We start from the raw sequence: 22,418 nt of genomic DNA, 5'->3' as shown, positions 1-22,418 counted from the left end.
CTGGCTTCGCCTCGCCCGATTCTAATTTTCAAGGTGTCATTTTCTTACTTAAGATTCTGGATCTCCTTTTCTAATTAACTTTCCTTTCATAATCTTGATTTTGTTGGATTTTTTTTGTTTTTTTTTCTGCATCTCTGTCATTTGATTTTTAAAGTCTTTTTTTAAAGATCTTCTATGAATTCTTTTTGGGCAGGTAACCATTTGACATTACTCTTTGGAGTAGAAGGGGGTTTCATTACTTCAATATTCTTCCCTGAATATGAACCCCTGGTCTTCTCTATTCCAATAAAAGCTTTCTATGTTTGTGGTCTTTCTCTTTTGTCTGTCCTTTTTTTTTTATTTTTTGTAGTAATAGCTTAATTTTTGTAATCACCTCTAGCCCTGGGGTATGGGGGATGGTGCCTCTTGCCCCAGATCTTCATTCTCCTCTCTAACCTAGAACCATAGCCAAACCTCCACCCTCCTGCCCACAGGCAGGGGCTTTCTGCCCCACTCCTTCTGCACACACCAGGCATGTGCTGTTTCCTTTCCCCCCCTCCCCCAAAGCTCTTTCGCAGCACAGCTGGGTCTGGCTTTTCTTGTTAGCAGAGATTCCCTGGATTTTCTCAGGCTCAGATGCCCAACTCCCCTCACTATCACAGGGGTAAAAGTTCTTGTGCCTGGGGCTGAGGCAGCCTCTCAAACCAACTAACCCCAGGGCTTGCTACTTGTTGTTAAAGGGGACCCTAGCCTGCAGATGTCTACTCTTCATAGGGACCAAACCTAGTCCTGGGATTTTTCTTCTGGTCTTCTCAAATTGTCCCAGGAAAATCCTTCTACCTCTACTCTTCTTTATTTTTACCTGCATTTTGTTTATCCTAAGGTGCTATTTTATCTCTTTCGTGGGGGGAAATCTTGAGAGCTTGGAGTTTTCTGACCTACTCCACCATCTTCCCACAATCCTCTCCCCTTTTTTTCAAAGCTTTTTTTGAGGCAGGTTGGGGAATGCAGGAAGAGGAGTGGGTCAAGGATGGGCCAAGGATTGGGGTAGAGCTGAAATTGAGAGTGAAATAAATATACAAAGAAAAGCTTAGGAACCCTGACTGGGGACAGGGGAGAGCCGGACAGAAACTGTAACATAGTGATAACAGCCAAAGGAGCGTATCTGGGGATAAGGGGTAGGGGACATCTGGGCTTCCATTTAAATTTGTATTGATTTATATAGAATATAATATAGTGTGAAAAAGCGATTAGAGGAGGAAAGAAGGGCTTCAACACCCCACCCCGATGTTCCTCCCTAGAGCCAGTGAGCCATCCCTCTCCTCCCCATGGGCCCCTGGCCTCAGGAGGGGCTGGGAGGGAAGGCAAAAGTAGTCCCACCAGGCAGTTAATGCTTCTGGGGTAGGGGAGGAGTTAGTGTCTGCAGTGTGTGTGTGTGTGTGTGTGTGTGTGTGTGTGTGTGTGTGTGTGTGTATGTATGTTTCTACACCTTGGAAAGAGACAGGTCTGCCCCAGGGGCAAGGTGTGCTGACCCAAGAATACCACCCCCCCCCCATTCCTTCCTCAAAACTGTCCACAGACCAGAGGAGTTTTCACATGTGTCCTGCAGGAGCACCTCCCCTCCCCTGTTCCATCTAGGCTGTGCTAGAAGAGGGGACAGTGAGGCAGACAGAGGATCCTAAGATAGTGAGAGCTACACCTCCCAGCAACACCACCAACTCGAACCCCTAAGTCAAACCCTATTACTGTGGCTCAAAGACTAATGGAAAGTTCTGGACATGAGCTCCAGTGGGGAAGCCAGGGGAGAAAAGGAACAAATTCCTCAAGGGGTGGGGAAGCAGGGAAGAATGGCTCCCATTTCAAAATAGGGAAAGTGACAGTGGAGAGGGCCAACCCCACAGGCTGCTAGCACCATGAGGCTCAAGGAGCTGTAGCATCTTGCTCTCCCCTCCCCCAGACTAGACGTGGAGTGGAAAAAAATCACCTGCTCTTTAGGCCCCCCTGCCCCGCCCCAATCTATATCAAGGAAGAGGGGCGAGGTGGCAGGGCGTGACACTGGTCATCATACAAACACCTTGGCTAGGGCATTGGCCCTGGTGCTCTCAATGAGTGCCTTGCTGGTATGGCAGGCCATGGCATGAATGACTTCCTCGTGTTTCTTATGGTATGCCATGATCTCCTCAACGTGCCTTATTGTCCAGACTCCAGAGGTGAAGGGAGTACTCTTGGCTTTGGGACATCAGGAACACACCATTCGTGCCAACAGCCAAGCAGGTCGCTGCATCGAGGTGAGTGACCACAGAATGCACAGATTTACCTGTCCTATTGTCCAAAAATCAGATGCCCCTCTCGTCAAGGTCAGTGATGGTAAGGGGCTGGTTGGTATGGCTCACCACCTGGTTGATCTGTGTGGGACCACTGCTCTCTCGGGACTCCAGTGTGAGAAGGCCCCTGCCAGTCTCCAGGTTGTAGAGGACCATGTCCCCTGAGCGCAAGAAAGCAAGGGCCTGGGCTGGCTCTGTGATGGTGAAGGTCACCAAAGTGGGGGTCCCATGTTCGTCAGCTGTGTGGAAAGTGCACAGGCAAATGGGGCTGTTGCCATTGGGGTTCCAGACACGAATGGTGCCTTCCCCAGAACAGGAGACCATATGGTGCAGTGGCCTGAAGGCAAGGCCCCAGGGGGCATGCCTGAGGCCCTCTAGGATACTGCTCAGCAGGTCAAGGTCATAGCTGTAGAGAATGATGGGAAGAGTTTTGTTTGCACAGAGTAGAAAGTATCTTCCCTCCCCCCAACCCAGCTTTAGCAGAATGTAAGTCAGGTGACTGGTTCTAATCAGAGCTGTAATCTAGGGGCCTTCTTATCAGGTAAAAGGTTAGAGGCTTGTATGCATGCTTAAGGAGCTGTTTGAGGGAGGCATTACAGTGGGCAGTTCAGGGGGCTGCATCTGGACAATGAAGAGCCAATCAGGAGATTCGAATTAGGAGCCAATAAAAAGACTGGCCTATGTCTGAGTCCTTGCACTCTCCTGTACTCTGTTGAGAGGACCTATCCACTTATTCCAAAGAATAAATGTAAGATATAATTAAAATCTTCCTCGCTTTCCAACGAGTATTGTTTATTCGTAGACTTCGATTGTTCTATCATGGCCATCACAGGGTCCATGTTGAGGGCTGGGATCCTCCATCAATGAATGCGGGCATCTGCTCCTCCATTGTAGCAGTGTTTGCTGTGACTGCCAACACAGGACCCCTGTAGGCCCAGAAGGGGTGGATGGCCTCCATATCCAGAGCAGCATTCTTCTTAGCTGTCACTGTCTCCTGCAGGTTCCAATGCATCTTGGTGCCATCCTCCCAGGCTGTGAGCGGGGTCGACTCACTGTGATGGAGGGCCAGTGAGCAGATGTCACCACAGTGAGAGCAGAGGGTGAATTTGGGGTTCCAGGTCTTCTTGAAGGCATCTTTGCTCTCAGAGAGGTCACAGCTGAGGTGGTTGTCTTTGCTGACAATGAGGTCAGAGGAGTCCCCCGGGCTCACCTCTAGGCCCCCAATTGTGTCCATGATGAGGATGAGAGAGTAGTAGTGGAGGGAACCGTCAGGAGGCCACGGCTTCGGAATGCCGGGGGGTGGGGGGGGGAGCGGCGGGGATGCGGAGGGGGGACGTCAATTTTGGGTGAGCAGCCAGCCGACATCTCGAAGATCAACCAGCATGCCCTGCAATTTCTCCCGCCGGATCTCCACCTCAGTGCTGTCAGTCATCAGACCTCGCCGTCCTCCCCAAACCAAAACAATCAAACTCTTTGAGAGCATGCTCAGAGTCTTCCTCCTCCTCCTCCTCATCCATTTCTGGGAAGAGGGGCTTTGATGATAACTTGACCTGTTGCTTCCTGGGCTGCCAGCTGTCCCGCTCCTCCTCCTCGTCGCTGCCTTTATGCTCACAATTCTGCAGGAAGGGGATCTTCTCCAACACGGAGCCGCCCAGCAGCTCAGCACCTTCTTTTCCCGCAGCATTGCTCGTGATCCGCTCTTTGATCTGCTTCACCAACACCGAATCCCCTGCGGAAAGTCCTCCAAGGCTGCTATTGCCAGGCTCGGTTGTGTCTTTAAGCTCGACAGGGCCCTAGCAGGGAGGGCACGGGCTTCGATCTCGTGTCCAAGATGATTTCCTTGTAGCAAACCTCCTCGGAGTACTGTTGGAACAGCTACTGGCCTTCCTTCTACACCAGCTGGCTGCTCTCCAGGGACACCGGCTCCACAGGGCCATTGGGAACTTGCTCCAGCACGTCCGACTTCTCTCCTTGGTTTGAGTCAGTCCCAAGCTTCAGTTTGAGATACTTGGCCTGTTCTTGCTTCAGTGCAAACGCTAACATTTTGATACATTGCACCAGGTCCGTCTTAAGGCAATTGACATTTTTCCACATTTTTAGCTTTGGCTTTGTGTGAAAAATGTTTTGTAATTGTGCTAATACAGTTCCTGGGTCTGTCTTGGCAGGTAGGCTCCCAAGTTTTTTATTTTGTTTACAATTATGTTGAATGGAATTTCTTTCTAACTCTTGCAGCTGAGCTTTATTGGTATATACAGAAATGCTGATGATTTATCTGGGTTTAATTTTATATCCAGTGACTTTGCTAAAGTTGCTAATTGTTATAAGAAATTTTTAGTTGATGCCCTAGGGTTCTCTAAAGCATACCATCATGTCATCTGCAAAGAATGATAATGAATAATCGTGATAATGGCCATCCTTACTTCACCTCTGATATTATTAGGAAGGCTCCTAGCTTATTCCCATTACAGACAATGCTTGCTGGTGATTTAAGAGAAAAATTGTCATTTTAAGGAACACTCCATTTATTCCTATGTTCTCTAGTGTTTTTAATAGGAATGGGTGTCGTATTTTACAAAAAAAAAATTCTGCATCTATTGAAATAGTCATGATTTCTGTTTATTTATTGATGAGGTTAATTTTTCTGATAGTTTTCCTAATATTGAACCAACCCTAATTTCCAGGTATAAATCCCACCTGATCATAGTGTAGAATTGTTGTGATATATTACCATAATCACCTTGATAAAATTTTGTTCAAAAATTTTGCATTGATATTCTTTAGGGAAAATGTTCTATAAATTTCTTTCTCTTTTATGGCTCTTCCTGGTTTAGGTATCAGCACCATATTTGTATCATAATAGGAATTTGGTAAGACTCTTTCTTTGCCTATTTTTCCAAATGGTTTATATAGTATTGGAATTAATTGTTCTTTGGATGTTTGGTACATCTTTGGATGTTTGAGCACATCTGGCCCTGGGGATTTTTACTTAGGGAGATAATTAATGACTTGTTCCATTTTCTTTTCTAAGATGGTGTCATTTAGCCATTCTATTTCCTGACCAAATAATCTGGATAATTAATATTTAAATATAAATAAAATATAAATTAATATATATTAAAATTTATATTTTAATAAATAATAATTTATTAACATCTTGATATTTACAGGCATATAATTGAAGCAAAATATTTTCTAATGATTTCTTTTATGTCTTCTTCAGTGGAAGTGCTTTCACCTTTTTCATTTTTGATACAGGATATTTGGTTTTCTTCTTTTTTTATTTTTTAATTTAATTTATTTATTTTTGGTTTTCAACATAAATTTCCAAAAGATTTGGAATTCCAAATTTTCTCCCCACCCCATACCCCAAAATGACATGCATTCTAATTACCCCTTCCCCCAGTCCGCCCTTCCTTCTATCACCTACTCCCCCTTATTGCCCACCCCCTTATTTTCTTGTAGGGCAAGATAGAGTTCTATACCCCGTTGCCTATGTATCTTATTTCCCAGGTGCGTGTAAAAACAATTTTTAACTTTTGTTTTTAAAACTTTGAGTTCCACATCCTCTCCCTTCTTCCTTCCCCACCCACCCTCATTGAGAAGGCAAGCAATTCAATATAGGTTGTACATGTGTAGTTGTGCAAAACATTTCCATAATAGTCATATTATGAAAGACTAACTGTATTTCACTTCGTCCTATCCCACCCCCAATTTATTCTATTTTCTCTTTTTTCATTTTAAACTGTAATTCTTTTTTCAATTAATTTGTTTTTTAGTTTACAACACTCAGTTCCATAAGTTTTTGAGTTCCAGATTTTCTCCTCCCCGCTCCCTCCCAATACGGCATGTAATCTGATACAGGCTCTACACATACCTTCACATTAAACTTATTTTCCCAATAATCAAGTTGTATGGAAGAATTATAATCAATGAAATGAACCATGAGAAAGATGTAACCCAACCAAAAATAAAATAAATTTTAAAAAGAGAGAGCAAATAGTTTGCTTTAATCTGCATTCACATTCCACAGTTCTTTCACTGGATGTGGTTAGCCTTTTACTTCATGAGTATTTTGTAGCTGTCTTAGAACCTTGCGTTGTTGAGAAGAGCCAAGTCTATAAAAGTTAGTCATCATGGAAGCAATGTGTCTGTTGTTGTGTACAATGTTCCCCTGGTTCTGCTCCCCTCACTCAGCATCAGATCATCTAAGACTGTCCAGGTTCTTATGAAGTCCATCTGTTCCTCATTTATTATGATACAATAGAATTCCATTGCATTTATATACCACAATTTGTTTATCCACTTTCCAATTGATGGGCATCCCCTTGACTTCCAATTCTTTGCCACCACAATAAGAGCTGCTATAAATATTTTTGCACAAAGGGGTTGTTTTCCCCCTTGTATGATCTCCTTGGGATACAGCCCTAGAAGTGCTGGGTCAAAGGGCATACACGTTTTTATAGCCCTTTGGGCATAGTTTAAAATTGCTCTCCAGAATGATTAGATCAGTTTGCAACTCCACCGGTAACACAACAGTGTTCCATTTTTCCCACATCTTCTCCAGCATTTTTCATTTTCCTGTTTTGACATGTTAGCTGATCTGACAGAAGAGATATGGAAGCTGACAGTTGCTTTGATTTGCATATCAATAGTGATTTAGAGCTTTTTTTATATGACTAGAGATATCTTTAATTTCTTCCTCTAAAAATTGTCTGTTCATATCCTTTGACCATTTATCAATTGGGGAATGACTTGTATTCTTATAAATTTGACTCAATTCCTTGCATATTTTAGAGATGAAGCCTTTGTCAGAGACACTGGTTACAAAAATTCATTCCTGGTTTTCTGTTTCCCTCCTAATCTTGGTTGCATTGGCTTTGTTTGTACAAAAACTTTTCAGTTTAACATAATCCAAATTATCCATTTTGTGTGTTGTAATGCTCTCTTTCTCTTGTTTATTGATAAGTTCTTCCCTCCTCCATAAGTCTGACAGGGAAACTATTCCCTTCTCTCCCAAATTGCTGATAGTATCAGCCTTTATATCTAAGTCATGAACACATTTTGATTTTATTATGATATATGGAGTAAGATATTGGTCCATGCCCAATTGTTCCCTTACTGTTTTCCAGATTTCCCACCAGTTTTTGTGAAATAGTGAATTCTTAACCCAGAAGCTGGACTCTTTGGATTTATCAAAGAGTAGATTGCCATAGTGATTGACTACTGTGTCTTGGCTACCTCACCTAGTCCACTGATCCACTACTCTGTTTCTTAGCCAGTACAAAATAGTTTTGATGACTGCTGCTTGATAATATAGTTTAATATCTGGTATGTCTACGCCACCTTCCCTAGCATTTGTTTTCATTAATTCCCTTGATATTCTGGAACCCTAGTTCTTGGTAGTTTGATTGGTATGGCACTCAATAAGTAAATTAATTTAGGTAAAATTGTTGTTTTTATTATATTAGCTCTGCCTAACCATGAGCAACCGATGTTTTCCATTTATTTAGATCTGACTTTACTTGTGGGAAAAGTGTTTTGTAATTATGTTCATATAGGCCCTGGGTTTGTCTTGGAAGATAGACTCCCAAATATTTCATAGTGTCTACAATAACTTTAAATGAAATTTCTCTTTCTATCTCTTACTATTGGGCTTCATTAGTAATAGATAGTAATGCCAAGGATTTATGTGGGTTTATTTTATATGCTTCAAGTTTGCTAACGTTATTTATTATTTCAAGAAGTTTTTTTACTTCATTCTCTAGGATTCTCTAAGTACATCATTATATCATATGCAAAGAATGATAACAAGTTTCTTCTTTGCCTATTCCAATTCCTGCAATTTCTTTTTCTTCTCTTAATGCTAAAGCTAACATTTCTAGTACCAAATTGAATAATAGGGATGATAATGGACATCCTTGTTTCACCCCCAATCTTTTTTTTTTCCTTTGTATATGTTTATTTTAAAATGGAGTAAAACTTAGTATTCTGTTAAGATGTTAGATTTCCATTACAAAAGGGGACATTTAATTAACTGTTAATTAAACATAAAAGTTCTTAATTAATAAGTTATTTAGAAGGAAAATGGAATGTATCCATAAGATAAATAATGAATTTCAATTTTATTTCTACTAAGATAATTATGAAACTTACATGGAAGATGGTATAGCATGATATGGTTCATTGGGCTGGTAAATGTCTATATTGGAGAAAGTTTTTCACTGAATGTACTGGTCTGATGAGTATTTTTAGATGGTTCATATGGTAACTTTAGTCGAGACCTTTTAAAAAGTCATTGTTCACAATGCCTTTTTTGAATTTATTTATTTTTATTTATTTTTAGGTTTTTTTAATTTAAATTTATTTATTTAACATATTTGGTTTTCAGCATTGATTTTCACAACAGTTTGAATTACAAATTTTCTCCCCATTTCTACCCTCCCCCCCACTCCAAGATGGCATATATTCTGCTTGCCCTGTTCCCCAGTCAGCCCTCCCCTCTATCACCCCCCTCCCCTCTCATCCTCTTTTCCCTTCCTTTTTTGTAGGGCAAGATAAATTTCTATGCCCCATTGCCTGTGTATCTTATTTTTAAGTTGCATGCAAAAACTTTTTTTTGTTTTTGAACATCTGTTTTTAAAACTTTGAGTTCCAAATTCTCTCCCTTCTTCCCTTCCCACCCACCCTCCCTAAGAAGTCGAGCACTTCAACCTAGGCCACGCATGTATCATTATGTATAACCCTTCCACAATACTCATGTTGTGAAAGGCTAACTACATTTTGCTCCTTCCCAACCCATCCCGCTTTATTGAATTTTCTCCCTTGACCCTGTCCCCTTTCCAAAGTATTTGTTTTGATTACCTCCACCCCCATCTGCCTTCCCCTCCATCATCCCCCCCCTTTTATTTTTTTTTAATCTTCCTCCCTCTTCTTTCCTGTGGGGTAAGATACCCAACTGTGTATGTATGGTATTCCCTCCTCAGGCCAAATCTGATGAGAGCAAGGTTAACTCATTCCCCCCTCACCTGCCCTCTCCCCTCCTGCCACAGAACTGCTTCCTCTTGCCACCTTTATGTGAGATAATCCACTCCATTCTATCTCTCCCTATCTACCTCTCTCAGTATGTTGCTCTCTAGTCCCTTAATTTCATTTTATTTCTTTTAGATATCTTCCCTTCATCTTCAACTCACCCTGTGTCTGCTCTCTCTCTTTTACATATATATATGTATATATATACATAAACACACACACATATATATACATACATACACATTCACCTATATATACATATATATATATGTGTGTATATATATATATATGCATATTCCCTTCAACTACCCTAATACTGAGGTCTCATGAATCATACACATCATCTTTCCATGTAGGAATGTAAACAAAACAGTTCAACTTTAGTAAGTCCCTTGCAATTTCCGTTTCTTGATTACCTTTTCATGCTTCTCTTGATTCTTGTGTTTGAAAGTCAAATTTTCTATTCAGTTCTGGTCTTTTCACTGAGAAAGCTTGAAAGTCCTCTATTTTATTGAAAATCCATATTTTGCCTTGGAACATGGTACTCAGTTTTGCTGGGTAGGTGATTCTAGGTTTTAATCCTAGCTCCATTGACCTCCGGAATATCGCATTCCAAGCCCTTCGATCTCTTAATGTAGAAGCTGCCAGATCTTGGGTTATTCTGATTGGGTTTCCACAATACTCAAATTGTTTCTTTCTGGCTGCTTGCAGTATTTTCTCCTTGATCTGGGAGCTCTGGAATTTGGTGACAATATTCCTGGGAGATTTCTTTTTGGGATCTATTTGAGGAGGTGATCGATGGATTCTTTCAATTTCTATTTTGCCCTGTGGCTCTAGAATATCAGGGCAGTTCTCCTTGATAATTTCTTGAAAGATGGTATCTAGGCTCTTTTTTTGATCATGGCTTTCAGGTAGTCCAATAACTTTTAAATTCTCTCTCCTGGATCTATTTTCCAGTTCGGTGGTTTTTCCAAGGAGATATTTCACATTGTCTTCCATTTTTTCATTCCTTTGGTTCTGTTTTATAATATCCTGATTTCTCATAAAGTCACTAGCTTCCACTTGCTCCAATCTAATTTTTAAGGTAGTATTTTCTTCAGTGGTCTTTTGGACCTCCTTTTCCATTTGGCTAATTCTGCTTTTCAAGGTATTCTTCTCCTCATTGGCTTTTTGGAGCTCTTTTGCCATTTGAGTTAGTCTGTTTTTTAAGGTGTTGTTTTCTTCAGTGTATTTTTCAGTATTTTTTTGGGTCCCCTTTAGCAAGTCATTGACTTGTTTTTCATGGTTTTCTCGCATCCTTCTCATTTCTCTTCCTAATTTTTCCTCTACTTCTCTAACTTGCTTTTCCAACTCCTTTTTGAGCTCTTCCATGGCCTGGGACCAGTTCCTGTTTTTCTTGGAGGTTTCTGTTGTAGGCTCTTTGACTTTAGTAATTTCTTCTGTCTGTATGTTTTGGTCTTCTTTGTCAGCAAAGAAAGAATGCAAAGTCTGAGACTGAATATCGGTGCGTTTTTGCTGCCTGGCCATATTAACAGCCAAGTAACTTAACCCTTGAGTTTTTCAGTGGGGTATGACTGCTTGTAGATTACAGAGTTCTATGTTCCATGTTTGGGGGGGAAGTGCCAGCTCTGCCGCACCAGCGCTGCTCCTTCCCCAACCCCCAACCCGAACTGGGCTTAGATCTTCGGCAGGCTGTGCACCCCTGCTCTGATCCGCCACTTAATTCCTCCCACCAGGTGGGCCTGGAGCCGGAAGTAACAACAGCTGTAGCTGCCCCACCTCCGCTGCCCCCGGGGCTGGAAGCCGAACTGCGAACTCCTTCCACTCCCGCAGCTTTGCCCACTAACCTTCTCCACAGTCTTTGGTGTTTGTGGGTTGAGAAGTCTCGTAACTGCTGCAGCTCACTGAATCAGGGCGCTAGGGCCCCCTCCGCCTGGCTTCTGGTCTGGATGTTCCACGCCACTCAGGCTGGGCTTTGCTCCACTCCGTTCCCAGTTCCCAGCTCCGAGCCCCGAGCTCCGTGTGGGATAGACCTCACCCAGAGACCACCCAGGCTGTCCTGGGCTGGGGCCCTGCTTCCCTCTGCTGTTTTGTGGGTTCTGCCATTCTAGAATTGGTTCAGAGCCATTTTTTATAAGTTTTTGGAGGGTCTCCGTACGGAGCTCAGACTATTCCCCGCTTACCAGCCGCCATCTTGGCTCTGCCCCCGTCACCCCCAATCTTAATGGTAATGCATCTAGCCTCTCCCCATTACATATAATGCTTGATGATGATTTCAGGTAGATGCTACTTATGATTTTAAGGAAGACTCCATTTATTCCTATGCTTTCTAGTGTTTTTAATGGGAATGAGTGCTGTGTTTTGTCAAAAGCTTTTTCTGCATCGATTGAGATAATCATATGGTTTCTGCTAGTTTTGTTGTTGATATGGTCAATTATGCCGATAGTTTTTCTAATACTGAGCCAGCCTTGTATTCTTGGAATAAATTCTACCTCGTCATATTGTATTATTCTGGTGATAAGTTGCTGTAATCTTTCTGCTAATATTTAAAATTTTTACATCAATGTTCATTAGGGAAATTCATCTATAATTTCCATTCTCTGCTTTGACTCTTCCTTTTTTAGGTATTAGTACCATATTTGTGGCATAAAAAGAATTTGATAGGACTCCTTCACCTATTTTCCAAAATACTCTATAAAGTATGGGAATTAATTGTTCTTTAAGTGTTTGATAGAATTCACATGTAAATCCATCTGGCCCTGGAGATTTTTTCCTGTGGAGGTCATTGCTGGCTTCCTCATCTGAGATGGGGCTATTTATGTATTTTATTTCCTCTTCTGTTAACCTGGGCAATTTATATTTTTGTAAATATTCACCCTTTTCCCTAAGATTATCAAATTTATGGGAATACAACTGGGCAAAATAATTCCTGATTATTGTTTTAATTTCTTCTTAATTGGAGGTGAAATCACCCTTTTCATTTTTGATAGTGGCAATTTGGTTTTCTCCTTTCTTTTTTTAAACCAAATTGACCCAAGTTTTCTCAATTTTATTGTTTTTTCATAAAACCAGCTCTTAGATTTATTCATTATTTCAATAGTTTTCTTGATTTCAAATTTATTAATCTCTCCTTTGGTTTTCAGTATTTCTAATTTGGTATTTAATTAGGGATTTTCAATTTCTTCTTTTTCTAACTTTTTCAGTTGCATGTCCAATTCATTAACCTCCTTTTTTCTGTATTTTATTCATATAAGCATTTAGAGATATAAAACTTCCCATAAGAATTGCTTTTGCTACGTGCCAAAAATTTTGGTATATTGTCTCATTATCGTCATTCTCTTAAATGAAGTTACTGATTGTCTCTATGATTTGTTCTTTGATATAGTCATTCTTTAGGATTAGATTATTTAGTTTCCAATTAATTTTTAGTCTATTTTCCACAGTACTTTATTATAAATAATTTTATTGTATTATGATCTAAAAAGGATGTTTTGACTATTTCTGCTTTTCTGCACTGGATTCTGAGGATTTTATGCCCTGTTACATGGTCAACTTTTAAGTATGTGCCATGTACTGCTGAGAAAAATGTACATTCCTTTCCATCTTCATTCAGTTTTCTCCAGAGGTCTATCATATCTACCTTTTCTAAAATTCTAATCACCTCCTTAACTTCCTTCTTGTTTATTTATTTATTTATTTTTAGGATTTCTTTTCTTTCTTTTTTTTCTTTAATTTATTTAATATATTTAGTTTTCAGCACTGATTTTCACAAGAGTTTGAATTACAAATTTTCTCCCCATTTCTACCCTCCCGCCCACTCCAAGATGGCATATATCTAGTTGCCCCATTCCCCAGTCAGCCTTCCCATCTGTCACCCCCACTCCCCTCCCATCCCCCTTTCCCTTGTTCTCTTGTAGGGCAAGATAAATTTCTATGCCCCATTGCCTGTGTATCTTATTTCCTAGTTGCATGCAAAACCTTTTTTGGTTGTTGTTGTTTTTGAGCATCTGTTTTTAAAACTTTGAGTTCCAGATTCTCTCCCCTCTTCCCTCCCCACCCAGCCTCCCTAAGAAGGCAAGCAATTCAACATAGGCCACATGCGTATCATTACGTAAAACCCTTCCACAATACTCATGTTGTGAAAGATTAACTATGCCTTACTCCTTCCTAACCTATCCCCCTTTATTGAATTTTCTCCCTTGACCCTGTCCCTTTTCTAAAATGTTTGTTTTTGACTGCCTCCACCCCCTATCTGCCCTCCCTTCTATCATTCTCCCTTTTTTATCTTCTTCCTCTTTCTTTCCTGTGGGGTAAGATACCCAATCGAGTGTTTATGGTATTCCCTCCTCAGGTCAAATCCGATGAGAGCAAGATTTACTCATTTCTCCTCACCTGCCCCCTCTTCCCTTCCTAGAGAACTGCTTTTTCTTCCCACTTTTATGAGAGATAATTTACCCCATTCTATCTCTCCCTTTCTCCCTCTCCCTCTCTCGGTATATTCCTCTCTTATACCTTAATTTGATTTTTTTTAAGATATCATGCCTTCATATTCAACTCACCCTGTGCCCTCTGTATATATGTATATATCTATATCTATATCTATATATATGTGTATGTGTATATATGTATATATATACACCTACATATATACATACATAGACACACACATATGTATATATATATATGTATGTATACACATATTTATATTCATATTCCATTCAGTTACTATGATATTAAGGTCTCATGGATCATACACATCATCTTTCCATGTAGGAATGTCAACAAAACAGTTCAACTTTAGTAAGTCCCTTCTGATTTCTCTTTCTTGTTTACCTTTTCATGCTTCTCTTGATTCTTGTGTTTGAAAGTCAAATTTTCTATTCAGCTCTGGTCTTTTCACTGAGAAAGCTTGAAAGTCCTCTATTTTATTGAAAATCCATATTTTGCCTTGGAGCATGATACTCAATTTTGCTGGGTAGGTGATTCTTGGTTTTAATCCTAGCTCCATTGCCCTCCATATTCCATGCCCTTCAGTCCCTTAATGTGGAAGCTGCCAGATCCTGTGTTATCCTGATTGTTTTTCCACCATACTCAAATTGTTTCTTTCTGGCTGCTTGCAATATTTTCTCCTTGACCTGTGAGCTCTGGAATTTGGCAACAATGTTCCTAGGAGTTTTATTTTTGGCATCTATTTGAGAAAGCAATCTGTGGATTCTTTCAATTTCTATTTTGCCCTGTAGCTCTAGAATATCAGGGCAGTTCTTGATAATTTCTTGAAAGATGATATCTAGGCTCTTTTTTTTATCATGACTTTCAGGTAGTCCAATAATTTTTAAATTATCTCTCCTGGATCTATTTTCTAGATCAGTGTTTTTTTCCAATGAGATATTTCACATTGTCTTCTACTTTTTCATTCCTTTGGTTCTGTTTTGTAATATCTTGATTTCTCATAGAGTCACTAGCTTCCACTTGCTCCAATCTAATTTTTAAGGTAGTATTTTCTTCAGTGGTCTTTTGGATCTCCTTTTCCATTTGGCTAATTCTGCCTTTAAAGGCATTCTTCTCCTCATTGGCTTTCTGGAGCTCTTTTGCCATTTGAGTTAATCTATTTTCTAAAGTGTTGTTTCCTTCAATATTTTTTTCAGTATTGTTTTGGGTCTCCTTTAGCAAGTCATTGACTTGTTTTTCATGGTTTTCTTGCATCATTCTCATTTCTCTTCCCAATTTTTCCTCTACTTCTCTAACTTGCTTTTCCAAATCCTTTTTGAGCTCTTCCATGCCCTGAGACCAGTTCATGTTTTTCTTGGAGGCTTTTGGTGTAGGCTCTTGGACTTTGTTGACTTCTTCTGGCTGTATGTTTTGGTCTTTGTCACCAAAGAAAGATTCCAAAGTCTGAGACTGAATCTGGGTGTGTTTTCACTGCCTGGCCATGTTCCCAGTCAACTTACTTGACCCTTGTGTTTTTCGTCAGGGTATGACTGCTTGTAGAGCAAAGAGTACTTTGTTCCAAGCTTGAGGTGATGCACTGTTGATTTCAGAGGTATTTCTATACAGCCAGCTATGCCACACTAGCACTCCTCCTTCCTCAAGAACCACCAACCCGGACCTGATGCAAATCTTCAGCAGGCTTTGCACTCCTGCTCTGATCTGCCACTTAATTCTTCCCACCAGGTGGGCCTGGGGCCGGAAGTAACTGCAGTTGTAGTTCTGTAGCTGCACCTCCCCCGCTGCCCCTGGGTCGGTCGCCGAACCATGAATTTTGTTCCCTGAACCTTTTCCTACTAACCTTCTCTTTTGTCTTTGGTGTTGGTGGGTTGAGAATTCTGGTAACTGCCACAGTTCACTGATTCAGGGTGCTAGGGCCTGTTCTGCCCAGCTCCCTGTCTGGTGAATAACAAGGTTTTTTTTCTGCCTGTTTACATTTGCAAGTCTCTCTTGAGTTTCATATTTGAAGATCAAATTTTCTATTGAACTCTTGCCATTTCATCAGGAAGGTGTGGAATTCTCTTATTTCATTGAATGTCCATCTCCTTGCCTGCAAAATTATGCTCAGTTTTGCTCGGTAGTTGATCCTTGGTTGTAGTCCAAGCTCCTTTGCCTTTCATAATATCATATTCCAATCCCTCCTATCTTTTAATGTTGAAGTTGCAAGGTCCTATGTGATCCTGACTGTAGTTCTGCAATATTTGAATTGTATCTTTCTGGCTGCTTGCAATATTTCCTCCTTGACCTTGGCTACAATATTCCTTGGAGTTTTCAATTTGGGATCTCTTTTAGGGGGTAATTCGTGGATTCTTTTACCCTCGGGTTCTAGGACATCAGAGCACTTTCTATAATGATTTCTTGGAAGATACTGTCCAGGCTCTTTTTTTTTTCAAAATGGCTTTCAGGTGAATCAATAATTCTTAGATTATGTCTCCTGGATCTCTTTTCCAGGTCAGTTTTTCCAATGAGATGTTTCACATTTTCTTCTATTTCTTCATCCTTTAGATTTTGTTTGATTCTCAATGTCTCATAGAATCATTACCTTCTACTTGCCCAATTCTAATTTTTAACATGTTGTTTCCTTCATTTAGCTTCTGTACCTCCTTTTCCACTTGGTTAATTTTAATTTTCAATGAGTCATTCTCTCCATTTTTATTCTGAATCTCCCTGACCATTTTGCCAATTTTACTTTTTAAATATTTGTTCTCATAAATGAATTTTGTTTTCCATTTTTTCTTTTACCCCTCTAATTTGGTTTTTAAGTCATTCCTTCTAGGAATATTTTTGAGCTTGAGACCAGTTCACATTCCCTTTTGAGGTTTCAGATATGGGTATAGTGTCATTGCTGTCCTCTTCTGAATTGGTATTTTGATTTTCCTTGTCTCCATAATAAGAATCAATGGTCCTTGTTCCTTGTTTTTTTTTTCTTTTTCTGGATTGCTTCTTCATGGTAGTTCTCTTTTTCCTGTCTTTTTTTGTTTGTTTGCTTCTTTGTTTTCTGGAGGAGAGAAGGCAGGGCACTTGGGATTAAGTGACTTACCCAAGGTCACACAGCTAGTAAATGGGTCAGGTGTCTGAGGCCACATTAGAACCCAGGTCCTCCTGACTCCAGGAGCTCCAGTGCTCTACTCACTGTGCCACCTAGCTGCCCCTTTTACCTGCCTTTTAAAGGGGATATCTACTTATGGGGCCCAGGGGCTCTGTCCTAAGCTTCTTGTACTGTGAACTGGGGGCCTGGTTAATGACGTTGTGTACTGTGGCCTCTGGTTTTGTCAGCTAGAGACTGTATAATGCTGCTCACCTGTTGCTGAGCTGGAGCTGGCTGGTGTGTGCCAAGGTCAAGGCAAGGTAATGTCTTTCTGAGTTTCCCTGAGTTACCCTGAAGCTCCTCATGTAAGGTGTGGAAAAGGGGTGGTCTGGCTTTTGGAAGTCTTCCATTCACCTCAGGCTGCGCTATAGCATGGGTGTTCTCAGCCCTTGTTTTGCTCATGTCTGTCACTTCCCCTGGCTGTGCAAAGGCACGTCTGGTGTCCTAGTGCTGGTGCTTATGGGCTCCACTGCCTTGGGTCTCTGGAGCTCCTGCTGGTCTGCTGAGGTGGGGCACTGTTCTCCTCCCACCACCATAAGAGGGGCCCATCTCCCCAGCCATCCAAGCTAAGAGAGTGTTGAGCTCCCACTTCTGGATCCTCTATTCCAGGATTTTTTTCCCCAGGGCAGTAATCTCTGGGTCATTCAAGGTAAGAGAGGGATGAGAGCCATTTTACCTGGTCATCATAGCTCCTGGAAGTTCAAGAAGGTAAGTTTCAAAGCTTTACAGGAGTAGCTGCTGCTCTGACTGCAGGCTCAGCACTTCTTTCCCAGCTAGCTCCTATAGACTCCCATCCTGGGCTGCGGATTGCCATCAGTCTCAGGCCTGCTCCCACTCCCACTCTGGTATGGTTTAGGTCCACAAGCTCATTGCTCTCCCAGCCAGTCCATTTTCTGGGTTCCACTGTTGCTCCCACTCTGGTGTGGTCGGGTGCAGTTTCACATGCCCAGAACTCTCCCAGCCCACGAACATATTCCATCAAACCTGTTGACTCTGCTGGGCTAGAAATCTGCCACACAGTCTCATAGTCCCTTCTGCCTCTCTCAAATCTGCTCATAAAGTTTTTAGAGTTATCTGACAGAATTTGTAAGAGAGCTCTGGGAAGTTCTTGTTTTCACTTCACCATCTTGGCTATGCCCCAACTGTTTCCATTTTCTCCTTTGACTCTTTCTCTTTTCAAAAACATTTACTTCTGATTACCCAGTGCCCCAATCTGTGCTTTCTTCTATTATCCTCCCCTTATACTCTTCCCCCTACTTTCCTGTAGGCTAAGATACCCAGTTGAGTGTGTATGTTGTTCCCTCCTTAAGCCAAATCTGATTAGAGTAAGGTGGTCTCATTCCCTTTCACCTCCTCCTTCTTACCCTCCATTGTAACAGTTTTTTCTTGCCTCTGTTATGTGAGATAATTTACCCCATTCTATCTGTTCCTTCCTATTCAAAATAAATTCCTTTCTTACTCCTTAATTTTGTTTTTTGATATCATCCCTTCATATTCAACTCACCCCGTGCTCTCTGTCTATACATACATACACGCACACATATGTATGTATATATGTGTGTATGCACGTGTGTATGTATGTATGTGTGTATATGTGTGTATGTATGTAGGTATGTATGTATGCTATTCCCTTAAACTACCCTAATACTGAGAAAGGTCTCATGAGTTACAAATATCATCTTTCTGTGTAAGAATGAAAACATTTCACCTTTAATAAGTCCCTTATGATTTCTCTTTCCTGTTTACATTTTCATGCTTCTCTTGATTCTTGTATTTTCAAGTCAAATTTTCTTTTCAGTTCTCATCTTCTCATCAAGAATGCTTGATAGTCTATTTCATTGACTATCCATTTTTCTCCTAAAGTATATACTCAGTTTTGTTAGGTAGGTGATTCTTGGCTTTATTTCTAGCTCTTTTGATCTCTGGAATATCATATGCCAAGCTTTTCAATCCCTTAAGTAGAAGCTGCTAGATCTTGTGTTATCCTGATTGTGTTTCCACAATACTCAAATTGTTTCTTTCTGGCTGCTTGCAATATTTTCTACTTGACCTGGGAATTCTGGAAGTTAGCTACAGTATTCCTAGGAGTTTTCCTTTTGGGATCTCTTTCAGGAGGTTATCAGTGGATTCTTTCAATTTCTATTTTCTCCTCTGGTTCTAGAATATCAGGGCAATTTTCCTTGATAATTTCTTGAAAGGTGATGTCTAGGCTATTTTTTTGTTCATGACTTTCAGGTAGTCCAATAATTTTTAAATTATCTCTCCTGGATCTATCTTCCAATGAGATAATTGGCATTGTCTTCTATTTTTTTTTATTCTTTTGGTTCTGTTTTATAATTTCTTGATTTCTTCCATTAGCTTCCATTTGCTCCCCTCTAATTTTTAAGGTGATGTTTTCTTCAGTGAGTTTTTGGACCTCCTTTTCCATTTGGCCAATTCTGTCTTTTAAGGCATTCTTCTCGTTGACTTTTTGGACCTGTTTTGCTATTTCAGTTAGTCTATTTTTGAAGGCATTATTTTCTTCAGCATTTTTTGAGTCTCCTTTGGCAAGCTGTTGACACATTTTTCATGATTTTCTTGCATCACTCTCATTTCTCTTTCCAATTTTTCTTCTACTTCTCTTACTTAATTTTAAAAATCCTTTTTGAGTTCTTCCATGGCCTAAGACCAATTCATATTTTTCAGAGGCTTTGGATGTAGTATCTTTGACTTTGTTGTCTTATTCTAGTTGTATGTTTTTATCTACTTTGTCACCAAAGTAAAATTTATAGTCTGAGTTTTTTTACACTGTTTGCTCATTTTCCCAGCCAATTACTTAAATTTTTAGCTCTTTGTCAAGGCTAGACTGTGCTTCCAGAGGGAGAGTGCTCTGTCCCAAGTTTTGGGGATTTGTGCAGCTGTTGTTAGAGATACTTCTAGACACCTGTATATTTTCAGTTCTTCTAAGGTGGTATGATCAACAGAGAAGTGTTTACTCCTCTCCTGGCCTGTTCTGGTCTGTGAATGACCATGAGCACTCTTTTCTGCCTTGCAACTGTGAGGAGGATTCCCTTTCCACTGCTCCTGGAAGCTCTGCCATCCAAGTACTCCTCCTCACCCCAGGACTTCCACTTAGGACTGTGACCCAGATCCAAGCAGTGCAAAGGAAGAGAATCTTGCCTCAGCACCAGCAAAGAGATCCCTGTATTTCCCCTCTGATCAGCTGCTTGAACCCCCCACTATCTATGGGCCTTGAGCTCCTGAAGCAGACACTGCTGCCACCCCTGCCACCACTACCATGGGACTGGGGCCAGATCATGCTCTTCTCTCACCCAGGCCCGACAGAGTTTCCCTACTGACCTTCTCCTTTTTCTTTGATATTTATGAATTGAGAAGTGTGGAAACTACCACACCCATCAGTGATTCAATCCTCTGAGACCTGCTCCATTCTGTTTTGTACAAGTGTGTCCCGTGCTGGACTGCACTGTTGTAACTACAATGCTACTTGCTGCTGCTGAGGCTGTGTAAGACCAATAACACCAGCACACAGGAAGGCTGTTACCACAGGTTCTTTGATCTGCTTTTCTAAGGAAAGCATACATATATCAATCATTCATTTAGTTCAGGGGAGAAAATTTGCAATCTGAACTTCAGAGCAAATACAAACAGAAATTACAAACAGAGAAAATACAAACACAACAAATAATACAAATCAACAGACAGGCTTCTAGCTGTCTGACCAAAGCTATACATACATAGTTACTAGAGAGAGAAGCACCATCATCTGGGTTTTCAAAGTCAGGGGTCTCCTTAACAGCTACCCAGAGTCACCACATCAACACTCTTCCAATGAGTGAGCCCCCAAACAAAATGCTAACCTCAAAGTATATATACTCTTTTTCAGCATCAGACAACTTCAAAATTTTTGAGAGCTTCACATCTCTCACGGGTTTCACACCTCTTCAGGGTTTCATACTTCTCTAGGCCTTCACACCTCTTTTAACCTAATTAACAAAAGGATGTGGGCCTTCCTACAAACAAAGGCAAGGCTAAATCAAAGGCACTTGATTGCCTTAGTGCTGAGAAGAACTCCAAAACAACAGACAATGAAAAGTCCCATTTTGCTTGCCATTATAGCTGTGCTCCCAGCCCCATGTGATAGACCCTTCCTTTTGGCCATCTAGGATGTCTTGGGCTGGACATTTGCTTCGTTCTGTCATTTGGTGGATTCTTTAACTCTAGAATTTATTTAGAGTCATTTTTACAGATATTTGGAGGGGTTGTGAGGAAAGGTCAAGCAAGCCCCTGCTTTTACTATCCCTTTCTTCTTTTTCAAAATTAAATTAACCAGGGGCTTACCCATCTTACTGAGTTTTTGGTTTTTTTTTTAATTTTATTTTAGACTCAAGGCCCAGAACATAAATACAGAATAGAGAAAAGAAACAAAACATGTTATAAACTTAAATATTGAAACTTAAGCACAAAAATATTTTTAAAAAGAGCATGCTGTGTACATAGCAGAATGTAAGAGAGGATTCAAAATATGTAACAATAGATTTTCATTTCAAGAAAGCTGGTATGATAAATAATACATGTTTTGAGAATTGTCCATATTTTGTTTGCTTCCTTGTGTGTTTTCTTTTTTCTCTTCTGTGCACTTTTTTACTTTGTTCTTTTATTCCCTCTCCTGACCCCACCCCTGGAAGCTACAATAAAGTTTAGATATGTTTCTCTATAATGATAGCTAGCTAGCTAGATATAAATATACACACATATAAATATCCACATACATATATAAACATAGACTTTCCCAAATATACTCTCCTAATCTTTGTTTTTATATTTGTGTATTTGTGTTTCCTTTTCCTCATCTTTTCTCTTCTTTTTTGATTGACTACCTTGCTCTCCCCTCCAAGTATCCTTCACCTATCCTCCCATTCCCATAAATCTAAAAACCCTTCTATACCCCCCTTTTACCTATTCTGTCATTCTCCCTTCTAAAAATCCTTCCCTTGTCTTCTCCTCACTCACTATACCCCTAACGTTTTTTTCTTTTAAATTTAGAAGACCTTTATACTCTTCTAAATATATATGTACTATTCCCTCTTAAACTCATTACCAATGAAAGTAGGTTACCAGAATTACCAGCCTTCCTCCCCCATCTAAATCCTCTGTTTCCTTTCTTCCTCTTGTACCTCTTTTGTATAAAATAGTTACCCCTTTTAGCTGTTTCTAAATGGTTTTACTTTTTAAATTCATGTCATTTGCAGGTTTATCCCCCTCTTTCTTATATGCTTGACAATTATTAATAAGAATCTTAGATATACATTTTACATTTATGTTATATGAAAGGTAAACAGTCTGTCTTTATGAATCCTTTATAATCAGTCTTTGGTAAGTACCTTATGTTTCTATTGGTTCTTGTATGTTGAATCTTCTATTAAGTTGAGGATTTTTTAAACAAAGGCTTGAAAGTCTGAAGGTTTGTCAAATGTCCATTTTGTTCACTCAAGATAATACTTAAATTTGAAGGG

General features: G+C 40.2%; 1 pseudogene; it reads right to left on the bottom strand.

Annotated features, from left to right (window-relative positions):
• Positions 1 to 2,041: 2,041 nt before the first annotated feature.
• Positions 2,042 to 10,265, bottom strand: LOC118840054 (annotated as a pseudogene).
• Positions 10,266 to 22,418: the final 12,153 nt, after the last annotated feature.

The sequence above is a fragment of the Trichosurus vulpecula genome, chromosome 2 (genome assembly GCF_011100635.1).
Source record: "Trichosurus vulpecula isolate mTriVul1 chromosome 2, mTriVul1.pri, whole genome shotgun sequence".
NCBI lineage: Eukaryota > Metazoa > Chordata > Mammalia > Diprotodontia > Phalangeridae > Trichosurus > Trichosurus vulpecula.
This window is presented reverse-complemented; position numbering and strand designations above follow the sequence as displayed.